The sequence below is a fragment of the Sminthopsis crassicaudata genome, chromosome 3 (assembly GCF_048593235.1).
Source record: "Sminthopsis crassicaudata isolate SCR6 chromosome 3, ASM4859323v1, whole genome shotgun sequence".
NCBI lineage: Eukaryota > Metazoa > Chordata > Mammalia > Dasyuromorphia > Dasyuridae > Sminthopsis > Sminthopsis crassicaudata.
In genome coordinates, this window is record NC_133619.1 from 190,855,521 (window position 1) to 190,877,598 (window position 22,078).

Sequence of the window (22,078 nt, forward strand, 5' to 3'; positions counted from 1 at the left end):
CCTGGGTGTCCTGGAGAGCCTGTAGGGACTTGAAAAGGGAATCATTAGCAACATCATAAGAACTATTCTGCTCCATGCTGGGAAGTATAGGGGTGGAGCACTGAATAGGCCCCTACCCAGGTCTTGCCAGTTCCCAACTGGGGCTTAGAAATATGCTCTTTAAGTATCCTGTTCATGTCTTCTACCTGACACAAACCCTGTGATCCATAGGCACAGTGCAGGTGCCCTTGAACCTGAGGGCTGCACAAAATTAGAAACAAAAGTCGATCCTTTGTCAGACCCAAGAGAGGAAGGGAGTCTGAACCAGGGAAGTCAGGAACATCTGAACTCAAATATTCCTTCACATAGTAGCTGTGTGATCTTAAACAAATAACACAGTTCAGCCTCAGTTTTCCAATCTGCAAAATTAGAAATAATTGTAGTAGTACTTCACAGAAAAGTCTTGAGGATTGAATGGGAAAAAATATTCACACTCTCTGCCTCTAAATTCATCACTCTTTCTCCTGATGGATATGATAAATTGTTCCATTATTGAAGGACTGCAAAGGGTTGTTGTTTCATGAAAGTCATATTAGGCAAAACTTTAATAGGTTGTAGAAGAGGGTCAAGGGGGAAAACAATTGCATTAAAGAGGAATGGACATGAGTCACATTTTTTTAAATAATAGCTTTTTATTTTCAAAACCATAAATGTATGGGATTGCCTGTCATCTAGGGGAGGGAGTAGAGGGAGGGAGGGAGGGGAAAATTTGGAAAAATGAATGTAAGAGATAATGTTATTAAAAAAATTACTTATAGGGGCGGAGCCAAGATGGCAGAGAAGAAACACATGACTCTGTGAACGTCCTCACTCCCTCACAACCAATTAGATAAATTAAGCCTCAAAATAAGCCCTGGACTGATAGATACCACAAGGACTGGAAGCACGACTTACCAGCTGAAGAGAATCTGGAGTTTCAACAGAAAAGGTCAGTCTGCAGGGGAGGAAGAAGAGAGGCCAGCACAGACGGCTGGGTGCTAGCATACTCTGCCGATCGCGCTGGGAAGGGCTCTGGGATCAGAGAAGCCACTGAGATAAAGGAATCTGGCACAGGCTATTAGCTCTTCTCTGCTAATTATTTAGCAGTTCAGAAGAGAAAGCTAAAATACTTTAAAAACTCAGATTAGATTTTCCCCGGATCCTGGGGGTGACTCAGCAGATCTCGTCACCAGGGGGTGTGGCCTCAGCTACCACCTGAGAATAGTTAAGAGATTGACAAGTGAGTGGATACGGCCCAAGGCAACACACACTGCCTAGTTTAGCTGGAGGGAGTGGAACTCAGCTCCAGGAAGTCCCAGAGAAGCGGAACCTTTGAACTAGGGACTGCAGTTTCTGGCAGACACTTCCAGTTTGAGCACAGGGGCTTTTCACGTCACCTGCTGCAGACATCCACGCCCCACCGGGACTCATAGGCTGGGCTTTGTGCTGCCTTTACTGGTCAGTCTCAACCTCAGGGAAGCCACTAAAACACAGCGCCCTCGGGGCACAGCAGCGCTAATCACCTCTGAGGCACTTCCAGGGAGGGGGTGGGGAACTCTCTCCCAGAGCTCTATATTAGCTCAGGCTCAGGGGCCGCTGCATCCATCCGGTCTGGGAGGAAGCTGGTAAAGAAGTAAATAAATAATTTCCTACCCCAGGGACAGACCCCAAAAGATTTTTTAAATATGAGGAAAAAAGCCAAAAAAACCATAGATTCCTACTACACAGAGAAAGAGCGGGTATCCAATCCCGAGGAAGTTAACAGCAGAGAGACAGCAGATAACAACCTAAAGGGGAACGATTCCTGCGCCCCATCACATAACTCTCTCCTAGAAGAGACTCTTAAAAAATTAAGGGAGTTTGAAGAAAAATGGGGAAAGGAAAGGGAAGCTAAGATAGAGAATAACAACGTCCTGAAATTGGAGTTGGAAAAAATAAAGAATTCACAGGAGATGCAGGGAAACAAAATTAGTGAATTAGAAAAGGTAAAAAAAAAACACAGGAAAGTAGGATTTCTGAATTGGAAAAGATAAAAAAGTCTCAAGAAAATAGAATTTCTGAATTGGAAAAAGAAAATAATTCTCAAAAAAAAAATTAGGGAAATGGAAAAAAATTCAATAGAGGAAAATAATTCATTTAAAAACGAAATTGGGCATTTACAAAAAGAACTAAAAATGGTGAAAGAAGAAAATAACTCCTTAAAAGTCAGGATGGAACAAATAGAAATGAATGATTCACAGAGAACCCAAGAATCAGTCAAACAAAACAAAAAAAAATGAGAAGCTGGAGAACAACGTCAAATACTTACTGGGAAAATCTATAGACCTAGAAAATAGATCTAGGAGAGATAATCTGCGGATCATTGGACTTCCAGAAAACTATGACCAAAAAAAGAGCCTAGATTCTATTTTACAGGAAATTATCAAAGAGAACTGTCCAGAGATAATAGGAACAGAAGAGAAAGTAGATGTGGAAAGAATTCATCGAACTCCTTCTGAAATAGACCCTAAAAAAAGAACACCACGGAATATAGTGGCTAAGCTGCAGAATTACCACACAAAGGAGAAAATCCTGCAAGCAGCTAGAAAAAAACAATTTAAATACCAAGGTGCCACAATAAGGGTCACCCAAGATCTGGCTGCCTCCACATTAAAAGATAGAAGGGCCTGGAACCTGATATTCCGTAAGGCAAAACATTAAGGACTGCAACCAAGAATGAACTACCAAGCTAAGTTTAGCATCTTTTTCCATGGAAGAAGATGGTCATTCAATGAAATAGAAAAATTCTATATGTTTCTAAGAAAAAAACCAGACTTAAACAAAAAATTTGATCTACATCCACAAGACTGAAGAGAAACAGAAAAAGGTACACAGAACCCTTGAGAACTGTAACTCTGTTGTGGGTATATAAAAAGTTCTCAAGGATAATTTGATTTTACTGATATAAAAGAAAAAAAGGGGGGTGTAGTAAAGGGAAGGAGGTCGGTTCAGAAAAAGGGGAAGGAATGATAAAAAGAGGGAAACTACATCCCAGGAAGAGGCATAGAAAATACACCATATCTGAGGGAACTTAGTGAGGGGGAGAATCATTGTGTGAATCTTACTCTCATTAGGAGAGGCTCAAAGAGTAAATAATTAACATATTTGTTTTTCAGAGAATTTTCTCTCACCTCATTAAAAGGGGGGAGAGGAAAAGGGAAAAGGAAAAGGAGAATAAGTGAAGGGACTTGGAGGGAGGGGGGAGAGATACTAAAAAAAAAAAAGAGGGAGGGTTGCGCGTCACAAGGGGGGTCTGTAAATTAAATATCGGGGAGGGGGATCAGGGGGGTCAAGGAAAAAAGCATAATCTGGGGATGATATGATGGCAGGAAATACAGAATTAGTAATTTTAACTGTAAATGTAAATGGGATGAACGATCCCATCAAATGGAGACGGATAGCAGATTGGATCAAAAAGCAGAACCCTACAATATGTTGTCTACAGGAAACACACTTAAAGCAGGGAGATACATACAGAGTAAAGGTAAAAGGTTGGAACAGAGCCTATTATGCTTCAGGTAAAGCCAAAAAAGCAAGGGTAGCTATCCTTATCTCAGATCAAGCAAAAGCAGAAGTAGATCTTGTTAAAAAAGATAAGGAAGGAAACTATATCCTGCTGAAAGGTAGCATAAATAATGAAGCCATATCAATACTAAACATATATGCACCAAGTGGTATAGCATCTAACTTTCTAAAGGAAAAGTTAAGAGAACTGCAAGAAGAAATAGACAGTAAAACTATAATAGTGGGAGATCTCAACCTTGCACTCTCAGATTTAGACAAATCAAACCACAAAACAAACAAGAAAGAAATTAAAAAATTAAATAGAACATTAGAAAAACTAGGTATGATAGACCTTTGGAGAAAACTGAATGGCAATAGAAAGGAATATACTTTCTTCTCAGCAGTTCATGGATCCTATACAAAAATAGACCATATATTATGACATAAAGATCTCAAAATTAAATGTAGGAAGGCAGAAATAATAAATGCCTTCTTCTCAGATCACAATGCAATAAAAGCTACATTCAGTAAAAAGTTAGGGGTAAATAGACCAAAAAGTAATTGGAAACTGAATAATCTCATCTTAAAGAATGACTGGTGAAAGAGCAAATTATAGAAACAATTAACAATTTCATCCAAGATAATGACAATGATGAGACATCATACCAAAATCTTTGGGATGCAGCTAAAGCAGTAATAAGGGGAAATTTTATATCTTTAGAGGCTTATTTGAAGAAAATAGAGAAAGAGAAGATTAACGAATTGGGCTTACAACTTAAAAGGCTAGAAAAAGACGAAATTATAAACCCCCAACCAAAAATTAAACTTGAAATACAAAAATTAAAAGGAGAAATCAATAAAATTGAAAGTAAAAAAACGATTGAATTAATAAATAAAACCAAGAGTTGGTTTTATGAAAAAGCCAATAAAATAGATAAACCTTTGGTAAATTTGATCAAAAAAAAGAAAGAGGAAAATCAAATTGATAGTCTTACAAATGAAAAGGGGGATCTTTCCACCAATGAAGAGGAAATTAGAGAAATAATAAGGAGTTACTTTGGCCAACTTTATGCCAATAAATTTGATAACTTAAGTGAAATGGATGACTTCCTCCAAAAATATAGGCTCCCTAGATTAACAGAGGAGGAGATAAATTGCTTAAATAGTCCCATTTCAGAAAAAGAAATAGAACAAGCTATTAATCAACTCCCCAGGAAAAAAATCCCCAGGGCCAGATGGATTCACATGTGAATTCTACCAAACATTTAAAGAACAATTAGCCCCAATGTTATATAAATTATTTGAAAAAATAGGGGATGAAGGAGTCCTACCAAACTCCTTTTATGACACAGACATGGTACTGATACCTAAACCTGGTAGATCGAAAACTGAGAAAGAAAATTATAGACCAATCTCCTTAATGAATATTGATGCTAAAATCTTAAATAAGATATTAGCAAAAAGACTTCAGAAAATCATCTCCAGGATAATACACTATGATCAAGTAGGATTTATTCCAGGAATGCAGGGCTGGTTTAATATTAGGAAAACTATTAATATAATTGACCATATTAATAATCAAATTAATAAGAACCATATGATCATCTCAATAGATGCAGAAAAAGCATTTGACAAAATCCAACATCCATTCCTACTAAAAACTCTTGAGAGTATAGGAATAAATGGACTATTCCTTAGAATAATCAGGAGCATATATTTAAGACCTTCAGTAAGCATAATATGCAATAGAAATAAACTGCAACCTTTCCCAGTAAGATCAGGAGTGAAACAAGGTTGCCCACTATCACCATTACTATTCAATATAGTACTAGAAACGCCAGCCTCGGCAATAAGAGCCGAGAAAGAGATTCAAGGAATTAGAGTAGGAAATGAGGAAATTAAACTATCACTTTTTGCAGATGATATGATGGTATACTTAGAGAACCCCAAAGACTCTGCTAAAAAGCTACTAGAAATAATTCAAAATTTCAGCAAAGTGGCAGGATACAAAATAAATCCACATAAATCCTCGGCATTTTTATATATCACTAACAAAATGCAACAGCAAGAGATACAAAGAGAAATTCCATTCCAAACAAATGTTGAGAGTATAAAGTATTTGGGAATCCATCTACCAAAGAAAAGTCAGGAATTATATGAGAAAAATTACAAAACACTTGCCACAAAAATAAAATCAGATTTAAATAATTGGAAAGACATTCAGTGCTCTTGGATAGGCCGAGCGAATATAATAAAGATGACAATACTCCCCAAACTAATCTATTTATTTACTGCTATACCAATCAGACTCCCAAGAAACTATTTCAATGACCTAGAAAAAATAACAACAAAATTCATATGGAAGAATAAAAGGTCGAGAATTGCAAGGGAACTAATGAAAAAAAAAAACTCAGGTGGTCTAAGTGTACCTGATCTAAAGCTATATTATATAGCAGCAGTCACCAAAACCATTTGGTATTGGCTAAGAAATAGACCGGTAGATCAGTGGAACAGATTAGATACAAAGGACAAAAAAGGGTACATATATAGCAACCTAGTCTTTGTCAAACCCAAAGATACCAACATTAGGGATCAAAATTCATTATTCGGAAAAAACTGTTGGGAAAACTGGAAATTAGTATGGCAGAAATTAGATATGGATCCACACTTAACACCAAATACCAAGATAAGATCAAAATGGGTCCATGATTTAGGCATAAAGAGGGAGATAATAAATAGATTAGAGGAACAGAAGATAATCTACCTCTCAGACTTGTGGAGGAGGAAGGAATTTATGACCAGAGGAGAACTAGAGATCATTATTGATCACAATAAAGAAGATTTTGATTACATGAAACTAAAAAGTTTCTGTACAAATAATACTAATGCAAACAAGATTAGAAGGGAAGTAACAAATTGGGAAAATATTTTTAAAAACAAAGGTTCTGACAAAGGTCTCATTTCCAAAATATATAGAGAACTGACCCTAATTTATAAGAAACCGAACCATTCTCCAATTGATAAATGGTCAAAGGATATGAACAGACAATTCTCAGAGGAAGAAATTGAAACTATATCCACTCACATGAAAGAGTGTTCCAAATCACTATTGATCAGAGAAATGCAAATTAAGACAACTCTGAGATACCACTACACACCTGTAAGATTGGCTAAGATGACAGGAACAAATAATGATGAATGTTGGAAGGGATGTGGGGAAACTGGGACACTAATACATTGCTGGTGGAGTTGTGAAAGAATCCAGCCATTCTGGAGAGCAATCTGGAATTATGCCCAAAAAGTTATCAAACTGTGCATACCCTTTGACCCAGCAGCGCTACTACTGGGCTTATATCCCAAAGAAATACTAAAGAGCAGAAAGAGACATATATGTGCCAAAATGTTTGTGGCAGCTCTCTTTGTAGTAGCTAGAAACTGGAAGATGAATGGATGTCCATCAGTTGGAGAATGGTTGGGTAAATTATGGTATATGAAGGTTATGGAATATTATTGCTCTGTAAGAAATGACCAGCAGGAGGAATACAGAGAGGCCTGGAGAGACTTAAATCAACTGATGCTGAGTGAAATGAGCAGAACTAGAAGATCACTGTACACTTTAACAACAATACTGTATGAGGATGTATTCTGATGGAAGTGGAAATCTTCAACATAAAGAAAAACTAACTCACTTCCAGTTGATCAATGATGGACAGAGGTAGCTACACCCAGAGAAGAAACACTGGGAAGTGAATGTAAATTGTTAGCACTAATATTTGTCTGCCCAGGTTGCATGTACCTTCGGAATCTAATGTTTATTGTGCAACAAGAAAATGATATTCACACACACAAAAAAAAAAAAAAAAGAAAAAAAAAAGAAAATGATATTCACACACATGTATTGTATCTAGGCTATATTGTAACACATGTAAAATGTATGGGATTGCCTGTCATCGGGGGAAGGGAATAGAGGGAGGGGGGATAATTTGGAAAAATGAATACAAGGGATAATATAAAAATATATATATATATATAAAATAAAAAATTATAAAGTAAAAAAAATTACTCATGCATATGTACTGTCAAAAAAAATCTTATAATTATAAAATAAATAAATAAATAAATAAATACAATTGTTAAAAAAAAAAAAAGAAAGAAAGAAAGAAAGAAAAGAAACTTGGTATGCAGTCAAGAATAATTTACCCAGCAAAAATGAGCATCTTTTTCCAGGGAAGGAGATGGACATTCAACAAAATAAATGAATTCCATCTATTCTTGATGAAAAAAATCAGATCTAAACAAAAAGTTTGATCTCCAAATATAGAGCTCAAGAGATTTCTAAAAAGGTAAAAAGAAATCTTGAAAATTATATTTCTGCCATAAAGACATATAAAGAACACATGTATAATTTGTTCTAGAAAATAGAGGTGGACTGGACAAGATGGTGGTGTGGAGGCAGACAGTTGCTTGAGCTCAGTGTTTTCTCTCAGGACTTACTTCATGACAAGCCTCGGAGTTAATGCTTGACCGGAAAAGAAACCCACAAATAATAACCAACAGAAGACATCCTTGAAATTCGCCAGAGAAGGTCTGTGTTTGCTTGAAGAGGGTCAAACAGACTGGGCACAGATTGAGGGCAGGCAAGCCAGAGCAAGACAGACAGCTCACACAGCTCAGACCAGAGGAGGGAGGGGTACAATCTCTGCCGTTTCTGTGAAAAGACTTTTATCCCAGGGTGGATACTCCATCTTGGCAGCAAGCCAGGAGCAGCAGAGAGGCTGTAAACACCGGAGGTGAAGAATAAAACCCCGGAAAGCTAGCTCTCTCAGAACCCGACCACTCCCAACCCCCTCAGAGAGCCTCAGAGAGCAGACTCAAGACAGCCATCACTGTGCTATTAGTGGCTTACTGCTGCCCTACCCCCCCAGGCTGTAGAGGAAGCCCATTAACACCATCCAGCCCCATCCCCCCAAAAATAGACCTATTGTTTCTCTTGTCAATTTGTTTTCTTCGATTCCCACTCTGACAAAATGAACAAAAATTTCAAAAGGGCTCTAACCATTGACAGCTTCTGTATGGAGAAAGAGCACTTCAAATACTGAGGAGACTAAAAGCAGACTATCTCCAGAGGAATCCCCTAAGGGGGTTATGAGCTGCTCCTCAATACAAAAGAATCTCATAGAGGAAATCAAAAAGGCTCCAACAAGAGAGCTAGAAGAGAAATGGGAAAAGGAAAGGGAAGCTTGGCAAGAGAGTCTGGAGAAGTCATTCCGAGCATTTAAAGATATATTATATAAAAAATATAAAGATATTTAAAGAGTGGATAAGGAAAACAAATCATTGAGAAACAAAATTAGTGAATTGGAAAACGTAAACAACTCCAAGGAAAACAGGATCAGTGAAAAGAAAACAGCTCTCTAAAAAATAAAATGGAGGACTCGGTGACTGGGCTCCGCTTAGGTGGCCTGAGATCTTGGTGAAGCAGCCGCAGCATCTTCCGAAGCTCCTTCCCTCTGCAACCTTCGGGAACGACCGCACCTCCTGCCACCATGCCATTCTCCAACAGACACAACACTATGAAGTCCCGCTGCTCCGTCCAGGAGGAGTACCCCGACCTCTCCAACAACAACCACATGGCGAAGGTGCTGACACTGGAGCTCTACTTGAAACTCCGGTATAAGGCCACATCCAGCGGCTTCACCCTGGATGATGTCATTCAGACCGGCGTGGACAACCCAGGGCACCCATTCATCATGTCTGTCGGCTGTGTGGCTGGAGATGAAGAGAGCTATGAGGTGTTCAAGGAACTCTTTGATCCCATCATTGAGGACCGCCATGGTGGCTACAAGCCTTCAGATGAGCATAAGACTGATCTTAACCCTGACAATCTGCAGGGTGGTGATGACCTGGATCCTAACTATGTGCTGAGTTCTCATGTTCGAACTGGTCGTAGCATCCGGGGGTTCTGCCTGCCTCCACATTGTAGCCGGGGCGAGCGCCGTGCGGTAGAGAAAATCTCTGTGGAAGCTCTGGCCAGCCTGGAAGGTGACCTGAAAGGGAAGTACTACGCCTTGAAGAACATGACTGAGCAGGAACAGCAGCAGCTGATTGATGACCACTTCCTCTTCCACAAGCCCGTCTCCCCCTCCTCTTGGCATCTGGCATGGCCCGAGACTGGCCTGATGGCAGGGGTATTTGGCACAATGACAACAAGACCTTTCTGGTGTGGATTAATGAGGAAGCTCACCTGAGGGTTATCTCCATGCAGAAGGGAGGTAAAATGAAAGAGGTGTTCACAAGGTTCTGCACAGGGCTCACCCAGATTGAAACCCTTTTTAAGACCAAGAACTACGAGTTCATGTGGAACCCCCACTTGGGCTACATCTTGATCTGCCCCTCCAACCTGGGCACAGGCCTGCGTACAGGTGTCCACATCAAACTTCCCCACCTGGGCAAGTATGAAAAGTTTGGCGAGGTGCTGAAGAAGCTGAGACTGCAGAAAAAAGGGGCACAGGTGGAGTGGACACAGCAGCTGTGGGTGGTGTCTTTGACATCTCCAATGCTGATCGACTAGGCTTCTCAGAGGTAGAGCTGGTGCAGCTGGTGGTGGATGGTGTGAAGTTGCTCATTGAGATGAGAAGCGTTTGGAGCAGGGCCAGTCCATCGATGACCTTATGCCAGCCCAGAAATGAGCAGTTGGCCCCCTGAATTCTTTGCTTCCTAATTTATTGGATGAATGAATAACCACCATCCTTCCTGCCTGTGGTGCCCCCGGGGGTTCCAGATGCAGCCCACCTAAATCATGCTGTAGAGAAGTCTTCCTTCCATCCTTTGGTGTTAGAGTTTTATTTTTTGATGGCTGAGATTGCTGAATGCTGAAATAAAACTATTGTTTTGGCCTGAAAAAAAAAATAAAATGGATAGAATGGAAAAAAATTCCATAGAAGAAAAAAACTCACTTAAAAACACAATTGGCCAGTCACAAAAAGATATTTAAAAGTGATTGAAGAAAATATATCATTGAAAATTAGACTCGAACAAGTAGAAATGAATGAATCATGTAGAAACCAAGAAGTAGTCAAGCAAAACCAGAAAAATGAAACAATTGAAAAGAATGTCAAGTACCTTACCAGAAAGACAACAGACCTGGAAAACAGATCCAGGAGAGACAATCTGAGAATAATCGGACTCCCTGAAAAATGGGAGGAAAAAAAGAGCTTGGACACCATTTTCGAGGAAATTATCAAAGAGAATTAACTGCCCAGATATTTTGGAAACAGAGGGTAAAATAGACATTGAAAAAATTCATCGATCACCTAATGAAAGGGACCCTAAAATCAAAATGCCAAGAAATATAGTGGCCAAGTTCAAGAACCATCAGACAAAGGAAAATATACTAGAAGCTGCTAGAAAAAAGCAATTCAGATATGGAGGGGCCACAATAAGGATAACCCAGGATCTAGCAGCACCCACATTAAAAGAACAAAGGGCCTGGAACATGATACTCCAAAAGGCTAAGGAATTTGGTATGCAGCCAAGAAAAACTTACCCAGCAAAAATGAGCATCATTTTCCAGGGAAGAAGATGGACATTTAACGAAATAAATGAATTCCATCTATTCTTGATGAAAAAAACAGACCTACATAAAATGTTTGACCTTCAAATACAGAACTCAAGAGATTTCTAAAAAAATAAAGAAATCTTGAGAACTAAACTTCTGCCATAAAAATATGTAAAGACCATATGTCTAATTTGTCCTAGACACTAGAGGTGGAAAGGAAATTATATCCAAAAAAGTGTAAAATGGTGGTACTACATCTCATGAAGAGGCAAAGGTAACCTATTATATCTGAGAGAAAGAAAGGAGGGAGATGAACATAGTGTGTATCAATAGACATATTTGATTTATGGTGAAACTTCTTCCATTTCATTGAAAATTAGGAGGGAAGAAGTAAGCAAAGGGGAAGGCAATACAGAAATTATGAGGAAAAGGAGTAAAATAGGGGGAGGAACTTTAAGGTGGGGGGAGGGATACTAAAAAGAGAGGGCTGTGAAAAGCACGTGGTACTCACAAGTTTAATACAGGGGAGGGGGATAAGAGGGAAGGAAAGGAGAAAAGCACAAGCTTTAACAGGATGGCAAGCAATATAGAATTAGTAATTCTAACCATAAATGTGAATGGGTTAAACTCCCCCATAAAGAGGAAGCAGTTAGCAAGCTGGATTAAAAGCCAGAATGCTACTATATATTGTTTACAGGAAACACACCTGAAACAGGGTGATACAATTAGAATAAAAGTAAAAGGATAGAGCAGAATCTACTATGATTCAAGTGAAGCCAAAAAAGCAGGGGTAGCCATCTTCATCTCAGATCAAGCAAAAACAAAAACTGATCTAATTAAAAGAGATAAGGAAGGGCATTATGTCTTGCTAAAGGGTAGCATAGATAATGAAGCAGTATCAATATTAAACATATATGCACAAAGTGGTGCAGCATCTAAATTCTTAAAAGAGAAATTAAGAGATCTGCAAGAAGAAATAGAAAGGAAAACTATAATAGTGGGAGATCTCAACCTTGCGCTCTCAGAATTAGATAAATCAAACCACAAAATAAATAAGAAAGAAGTCAAAGAGGTAAATAGAATACTAGAAAAGTTTGATATGATAGATCTGTGGCGAAAGCTGAATGGAGACAGAAAGGAGTATACTTTCTTCTCAGCAGTTCATGGAACCTATACAAAAATTGATCATATACCAGGGCATAAAAACCTCAAAATCAAATGCAGTAAAGCAGAAATAGTAAATGCATCCTTTTCAGACCACAATGCAATCAAAATTACATTTAATAAAAAACCAGGGGAAAAGAGACCAAAAAATAATTGGAAACTAAATGATCTTATACTAAAGAATGATTGGGTAAAACAGCAAATCATAGACATAATTAATAACTTCACCCAAGAAAATGACAATAATGAGACATCATACCAAAATGTGTGGGATACAGCCAAAGCAGTAATAAGGGGAAGTTTTATATCTCTACAAGCCTACTTGCATAAAATAGAGAAAGAGAGGGCCAATGAATTGGGCTTACAACTAAAATTGCTATAAAAGGAATAAATTAAAACCCCCCAGACAAACACAAAAGTTTAAATTAAAAAAAAATAAAAGGTGAGATTAATAAAATTGAAAGTAAAAAAAACTATTGAATTAATTAATAAAACTAAGAGTTTGTTCTATGAAAAAACCAAAAAAATAGACAAACCCTTAGTAAACCTGATTAAAAAAAGGAAAGAGCAAAAGCAAATTGTTAGTCTTGAAAATGAAAAGGGAGAACTCACCACTAATGAAGAGGAAATTAGAACAAAGTTAGGAGCTACTTTGCTCAACTTTATGCCAATAAATTCAATAACTTAAATGAAATGGAAGAATACCTTCAAAAATATAGCTTGCTCAGATTAACAGAGGAAGAGGTAAGTAGTCTAAATAGTCACATCTCAGAAAAAGAAATAGACCAAGCTATTAACCAACTTCCTAAGAAAAAATCCCCAGGACCAGATGGATTTACATGTGAATTCTACCAAACATTTAAAGAACAAATAACTCCAATGCTATATAAACTATTTGAAAAAATAGGATTTGAAAGAGTCCTACCAAATTCCTTTTATGACACAGACATGGTACTGATACCTAAACCAGGTAGATTGAAAACTGAGAAAGAAAACTATAGACCAATCTCTTTAATGAATATTGATGCTAAAATCTTAAATAAGATATTAGCAAAAAGACTTCAGAATATCATCCCCAGGACAATACACTATGATCAAGTAGGATTTAGACCAGGAATGCAGAGCTGGTTCAATATTAGGAAAACTATTAGTATAATTGACCATATTAATAATCAAATTAATAAAAACCTTATGATCATCTCAATAGATGTAGAAAAAGCATTTGATAAAATCCAACATCCATTCCTACTAAAAACGCTTGAGAGTATAGGAATAAATGGACTATTCCTTAAAATAATAAGGAGCATATATTTAAAACCTTCAGTAAACATCCTATGTAATGGCGATAAACTGGACCTTTACCTGTAAGATCAGGAGTGAAACAAGGTTGTCCACTATCACCATTACTATTCAATGTAGTACTAGAAATGCTCGCCTCGGCAATAAGAGCCGAGAAAGAGATTCAAGGAATTAGAATAAGAAATGAGGAAATCAAATTATCACTCTTTGCAGATGACATGATGGTATACTTAGAGAACACCAAAGGCTCTGCTAAAAAGCTATTAGAAATAATTCCGAATTTTAGCAAAGTTGCAGGATACAAAATAAATCCACATAAATCATCACCATTTTTATACATTACCCACACAATCCAAGAGCAAGAGATGCAAAGAGAAATTCCATTCAAAATAACAGTCGATAGTATAAAATATTTGGTAATATATCTACCAAAGGAAAGTCAGGAATTATAAGAGCAAAATTACAAAACACTTGCCACAAAAATAAAGTCAGATTTAAATAATTGGAAAGGCATTCAGTGCTCTTGGATAGGCCGAGCAAATATAATTAAGATGACAATACTCCCTAAACTGCTCTATTTATTTAGTGCTATACCAATCAGACTCCCAAGAAACTATTTTAATGACCTAGAAAAAATAATAACACAATTCATATGCAACAACAAAAGGTGAGAATTTCAAGGGAAGTAATGAAAAAAAAAATTAAATGAAGGTGGTCTAGCTGTACCTGATCTAGAACTGTATTATAAAGCAACAGTCACCAAAACCATTTGGTATTGGCTAAGAAATAAACTAGTTGATCAGTGGCATAGGTTAGGTTTGCAGGGCAAGATAGTGAATAAAAATAGCAATCTAGTGTTTGACAAACCCAAAGATCCCAACTTTTGCAATAAGAATTCATTATTTGACAAAAACTGCTGGGAAAACTGGAAATTAGTTTGGCAGAAACTAGGCATGACCCACATTTAACACCACATACTAAGATAAGATCAAAATGGGTCCAAGATTTAGGCATAAAGAACAAAATCATAAATAAATTGGAGGAACATGGGATGGTTTACCTCTCGGACTTGTGGAGGAGGAAGGAGTTTGTGTCCAAGGGAGAACTAGAGACCATTATTGATCACAAAATAGAAAATTTTGATTACACCAAATTAAAAAGTTTCTGCACAAACAAAACTAATGCAAACAAGATTAGAAGGGAAGTAACAAATTGGGAAAACATTTTTACAGTTAACGGTTTTGATAAAGGCCTTATCTCCAAAATATACAGAGAATAGACTTTAATTTATAAGAAATCAAGCCATTCTCCAATTGATAAATGGTCAAAGGATATGAACAAACAATTTTCAGATGATGAAATTAAAACTATTTCCACTCATATGAAAGAGTGTTCCAAATCACTATTGATCAGAGAAATGCAAATTAAGACAACCCTGAGATATCATTACACACCTGTCAGATTGGCTAAGATGACAGGAACAGGTAACGATGAATGTTGGAGGGGCTGTGGGAAAACTGGGACACTGATGCATTGTTGGTGGAGTTGTGAAAGAATCCAACCATTCTCAAGAGCAATCTGGAATTATGCCCAAAAAGTTATCAAAATGTGCATACCCTTTGACCCAGCCATACTACTACTGGGCTTATATCCCAAGGAAATACTAAAGAAGAGAAAGGGACCTGTATGTGCCAAAATGTTTGTGGCAGCCCTTTCCATAGTGGCTGGAAGCTGGAAAATGAATTGATGTCCATCAATTGGAGAATGGTTGGGTAAATTATGGTATATTAATGTTATGGAATATTATTGTTCTGTAAGAAATGACCAACAGGAGGAATACAGAGAGGCTTGGAGAAACTTACATCAACTGATGCTGAGTGAAACGAGCAGAACTAAGGGATCATTATACACTTCCACAATGATACTGTATGAGGATGTATTCTCATGGAAGTGAATATCTTCAACATAGAGAAGAGCTAATCCAATTCCAATTGATCAATGATGGACAGAATCAGCTACATCCAGAAAAGTAACACTGGGAAATGAGTGTAAACTCTGAGCATTGTTTTTTGTTTTTGTTTGTTTGTTTTTGTTTTTGTTTTGTTTCTCTTCCAGATTATTTTTACCTTGTGAATATAATCCTTCCTTTGCAACATCAACAAAATTTGGTTCTGCACATTTACATTGTATTTAAGATATACTATAAGATATTTAATATGTATGGGAATGCCCGCCATCCAGGGGAGGGGGTGGAAGGAAGGAGGGGAAAAACTCGGAACAGAAGGGAGTACAAGGGATAATGTTGTTAAAAAAATTACCTATGCATATGTACTGCTAAAGAAAATGTTATAATTATAAAAATTAATTAAAAATGCTTAGTAAAAACAAAGAACTATGGGGGAAGTGGAGGCCTGAAATGATTCTTATTACAGCCATGGTTCTATCTCGACCTATGCCAGCTCTTGGGAAGGACCTGGGGTATCAGGTTTTATGTGGCAGGAAGAGATTTGGGAGCCCTTCTCAAAGAAGGATCCTCCCGAGGGAAAACATCCCCGTAGACTCTAATGAAGTTATTAATCCCCCTTATTTACCCCTGAGACCAGCCATGAACACTTCTCATCTGGAGGGGGAAACCACAGCAACACCCCCTCAACCTCATTCCCTGGAGGACCTGCTGTCTCCCTATGAGACCTTTATGTCAGCTCTTAATGGGATACACCTGCTGATAAACCTGAACAGCTCCATTCTTGCCACAAGCTGCTGGCTCTGCCTGGACCCAGATCCCCCCCTTCACTTTGTGGGCATAGGCGTCACCTGCGGAACAGAGACCCCCTCCATCCTGAATCTTTCTCGGCTAAGAATCTGCCCCAAGAGTGCACTGCCCACGTTCCCAGGTTAATTTTGGGAGGGGAGGTTGAGGCAGGTACATCAAATCAGAAGATTATATATAATCTGGAGTGTTCCCCATACATAAAGTGGTGGTTACTGATGTTCCCCCCACACAAAAATACTGTAAACTCCCTAATACAGACCCCGACAGGTTCCTACCTTTGTATGCACTATGGGATTAACCTCTTGTATTAGTGAATTCGCTTTGGTCTTGGAAGAATCCCTGGAGATTTGCCTGCTTGTGTCCCTCAGGTCTCTCTGTAGTCTGAGGAAGGGGCTGAAGAACATTTTGGTCTATTAGATAGGGCAAGGAGGGGTATGTATGGTCCTTGGGGCAGCTTGCTGTTTCTATGCTAACAACTCTGGGGTGATAAGGGAGTCCCTTTCTGCAGTTAGACAGCGGATCAAGGACCAGAAGATGTCTCAATCCCAATCAATGTCTTGATCCCAGTCACTTTTCAATTGCTCCCCCTGGGTAATATCTCTTGTGACCTCCCTGATAGACCCCCTTACCCTATTTCTGCTGGATCTACTGATTGCCCCTTGCCTAATTAATTGTTTAACCACATATATCAGGAAGAGGATCCAGACAGTTAAGTTGTTTGTTGCTAGGGTCACTTACTCTCCCCTGGCCTCTGATGAGTCCAGTCTCTGATGGTCTCAAGAAAAGGGGGGAGTGAAGTGGAAAAGCACTCCAAAAGGGACCATGAGAAACATAATCTTGAATCTTTGTAGTTGTTAGAAGTTTATTATTAGTTCTTCACTCCCTACTGCAGATGATATTCCTACACCCCGAGATTTGCTGTCCTGAGAGACCTGAATCCTTGAAACCTGATAAGCTTAAAGAAATACTGCTTGATACTGCCTGAGAATTACCTCCTTAGAGTGATAACTTTTTTTGCCACCTATTTAGAATAGAAATTTCTTTATTATGACAAATGTATCAAGAAACAGTTTGATGTCTCTTCTTCCTATAAATATGTGGCCCTGAGACCACTCATTTGCTGACACCACCCCTCCATTCTGGTGGGATGCAGTCGCTAGCTAGCAATAAACGCTCTTAAATTTTCATTATTTTGGCTGCCCTGTTTTTCTCTCACTTGGGTAATTCACACCAACTTACTGTACTACTGTCTTTTGACCAGAATATATCTTAACCCCTTTGTTTAGATCAATTTAAGTAATCTGTTATACCTCAGAATAAATAAATAAATATATGTATATATATCCATCACATTGTTTAAATTTGCCATTTTTATATACTTTATTTTTTATTAATTTTATAATTATAACTTTTTTTGACAGTACATATACATGGGCAATTTTTTACAACTCTTGCACTCACTTCTATTTCAAATTTTCTCCTCCTTCCCTCAACCCCCTCCCCTAGATGTCAGACAGTCTCATACATGTTAAATGTGTTATAGTTTATCCTACATACAATATATGTGTGCAGAACCGAATTTCTTGTTGCACAGGAAGAATTGGATTCAGAAGGTAAAAATAACCTGAGAAGAAAAAAAAATGCAAACAGTTTACACTCTCAATTTGCCATTCTTAAGTAATGTTTTGTGGATTTGTTTACAAAAATAAAAAAGTCCATCTTATTTTCAGTATAATTGGTTTCCTTTGTAATTTTATGTATTTTGTTTTGTTTATTTAAAAAATTCTGAAAAGATCATATGCTATTCTAGAATTTAATAGCGTTAACTTGTCAACAGAAAGACTTGGAGAAAACCAGAATATTTGAATAACTTGCATGCTATACAGCATACATCAATCTGCTTACGGTCAGGTCATAAAGTATTTATTATTTACTATGTTCTAAAATTATTCTAAGTGTTTCATATTCTAAGTGCATTTTTATTTATATTATATTAATATTCTATTTGTTATAATATTTATTATATTAACTTTTGTTTATATGATATTAATATGCTTTATTACATGTTAATCCTTACAATGATCCTGGGAGTAGGTGCTATTTTTAATATTAATTTTACAAATAGGATATTTGAGACTGAGACACGTTAGACTTGCCCTGGGTCATGTAGCTATTAAGTTTCTGTAAAAGGGCAGAACTCTATAGAAATATACTTAAGGCTCAATATGATTGGTTTAATACCATAACAAGGTTTTAACTCAGTGTAATTGATAAGACAATGGTTATCTAGTTAGCATGTGAGTTCTCTAGTTCAATATGATTGATTTAATCTTACAACAAATAATGGCTCCCTACTGATATAATGATTGGTTTATACTTAGTATACTGTAATGATGTAATTGTAATATATAAACTGAAGATAAATTCAGCCAGAGAAGAGAAGACAGAGGACTGGAGGCTGGGGCTCAAGCTCTTGGACTCAGACAGACTTCAAGACAGAGACCATCCTGCTAGCTCTCCTGCCTTCTGCACATTGACAGAGAAGACTTGACCAGCCTCTGGTGGTTCTCTTGCATTGCTCCACTGAAACCAAAAGCCATTCCAGAAGGCCTCTAGAAATCTAGCCTGGCATCAGTTGAAGGAGATAATAAAGACTTTGGACATTATCTCATGTATTCTCATGGTGATTATTCTGCTGAAATGGAGGCTGGTTGCAAGACCTCCAGAAAGATAACCAGAACCTTACAAGAGAATTTAAAGTTTAGTTTTTTTGACTTCAAGTCCAACATTCTAGCCACCTTCATGCCTAAATGGCTTTGTCCAGTATTTATGATTGAGGAATAAGTGAACAAGTTCTTTTGAGTTAAAATAAGTTTTGAATATGGCACCAGTAACATTTCCCAAGGATCAGTCTTAGAAAAATATCAATGGCAGATTTGTAACACACACACACACACACACACACACACACACACATATATATATATATATATATATATATATATATATATATATATATATATATATATATATATATGTATGTATGTATATATATATGTATGTGTTAATATATACATATATATATACATACATACATATATATATAAACCATAGAAATCAAGGAATACAAATAAATAACAAGCTACAGTAATTTTTTTATCTGTAATAATGATGCCAGGATATCAGATAAGGAAAAGAAGGTTTTAAAAACCACATACCTTTCAGACTATCAATACATTTCAATTTGGTTATTGTTTCTCTACATATGAGAGACTTGTTCAGTGACCATATTAAGGACATATTGTGGGAAGAATATATCATTCTTGATAATTTTTGTTATGGAGGAAGCAAAAGAAAGAAGGAAGTTTTAGCTAGTAGAAGAATGACTCACAAGCATTCCTTTGAAAAAGTGGCATAATCATGGGCTCCTTAAACAAGAAGAAATATATGCTTTCTCATTCTATAGTAACAAAATATTTGATTAGTACTAAGTAAAATTGTATCTCTAAGGCTGGAAAGGACCTCACAGGCCAGTTTCTCCAACTTCTTCATTTTAAGGTGAGAATACTTATGTTCAGGGAAATTAAATACTTGTAAAAAGAATTTGGAAAAAATCATGAAAATAAAAATTACAATGATGAAAAGGTAGAACTGTTGTGCTATTGACAGAACTATTCATGTTAAATCAACATGCATCTGAATTCTTGATGACTTATATGTAAAAATAAGAAAAGCTAAGGATGGAAATAAAAACAAATCTCTCTTTCTCTCTCTCTCTCTGTACATATATACATATGTATACACATTCATAAAAACACAATATGTGTATACACATAGGTTTTATATATATTATATTACTATGTATATGTATATATTTTATTTCAAAAATGAAAAAGATATATACTGAAGCCTCAATTCTCTATATTAAAACACTTTTAGAAAATAATAAGTAGATATTAGGTATGATGAACACCAAATTATAGCATAAATATTAAAAGAGATTACATTTCACAAGAAGTACTTTATTTATACATATTTAATATGTTGTATTATTTCTTAAAAACTGGAACATTGCTTCTCATATATTACTTTCTAAAAAACCTGAGGAATATTCTGTCATGATTTTTTTTTTGGTATTTCCATATGTATATTATGGTTTTAAACATTTCTTAGATATATAATACTTGTAAGAGTAATTAAATATTTTATATCTATTTCATTTATTTATACATACATGTATATGCACTTTATATATGCTCATATAAATTAGCATCCAGGGTATCCTTGAAATCTTGGTGAAGTTTTAAGGTGTTAAGTTTTAAGACTGAAACAAGACTTTTTGGACACCCTATATTGCCTTTTCACTTCCTAAGTTAAATTTACTTTAAAAAATAATTCTCTGGAAAAACCATTCATGTGTGACAGACAGAAAAAGAAGACATTTTTAGTCTGGATAGCTCAACTAGCTATTTTCAAAGTAATATGTTCTCAGGAGAAAATAGACTTAAATTATAGTATAAGAGCTTTATGTTTGATAGCTTTGTGACCTCAACCAATTTTGCTCTCTTATTCCATTAAGTCTTTCTAAACTAACCCCATTCAATTTCAGTTATTCTAATAACTCTAGAAACACTCCCATTTAAAAAAAATCTTCTCAACACCATCAATTTCTTTGCATTTAGTTGCTTTTACTCCAAAGATGGTTAATCTGAGCTACGTATAAAGTGATTTATAAATATACATATCTTTCTGTCTTTCTGTCTCTCTCTATATACATATTCATATATTCTTTATTCATTAAATGAGATAACTTAATAGACAGGTAAGTAGATGAAAAATAAATGTTTAGACTCTATTCCAATTATAAAGAAATGTGATTTTTAAGCTGTTTCATTATTCCTTTGCTTCTTTTTCTCTCTCTCTACTAATTTACCTATCTAAATACATATATACATATATACATATATATATGTATATATATATATATATATATTGCAAAGTCAATGTTAGTCAATTAGTCTTTTAAAATTACAGGATGTACTTTTCTTGTTCTTTTAATAAGTAATACAATGTATTTTGAGGGGGATGTGCTTTAGTTAAGGGTTTTTTATTTGATTGTTTTCTTAGCAGTAACTTCTTTGTTAAAAGAAAATCAGTATTAACATTGCAGTCAATTAATCAATAAAGATTGCTTAAATATGTACTCTATGTACTGTACTAGGCTCTAGAAATGAAATATAGAGAATAACAATGATGCTCATTTTAAAATTTAATTTTGGAAGGAAAGGTAAACTCTACTTATATATCTATTTTAATAAATTTATATGAATTATGTTTGTTTCAATAGTTGTCTTTTTATTCATATGCTTTTCAATTATCTGTACATTTGTAATACATGTATATGTATTAAATGTAAAATTAGATATGCATGTATACTGTTTCTATATAATATTATTAAAGATATGATATATGAGTTTATATATCATATTGTAGATGGTATAGATATGGGATTATATAAACAACTTCACATATCTGATGTTTATGTCCTGTATCTATAAATCTACTCACATCTATATTATTTATGTCTATATTTTACTATTTATATTTATTTTCTCTATCTATCTATTATCTTCGAAATAATGGCTATACATATCTAAGCATGTATGCTTGAATGTACATACCTACATATTTATACACAAATCAATTCAACTATATATAGTAGC

The 22,078-nt window shown here is 36.0% G+C and overlaps 2 pseudogenes; both read left to right on the plus strand.

Moving 5' to 3' along the window:
• Positions 1 to 9,107: 9,107 nt before the first annotated feature.
• LOC141559423 (creatine kinase B-type pseudogene) lies at positions 9,108 to 10,463 on the plus strand (annotated as a pseudogene).
• A 6,180-nt stretch (positions 10,464 to 16,643) lies between these two features.
• Positions 16,644 to 22,078, plus strand: part of LOC141561974 (14-3-3 protein epsilon pseudogene) — a 51,767-nt pseudogene continuing 46,332 nt past the window's right edge.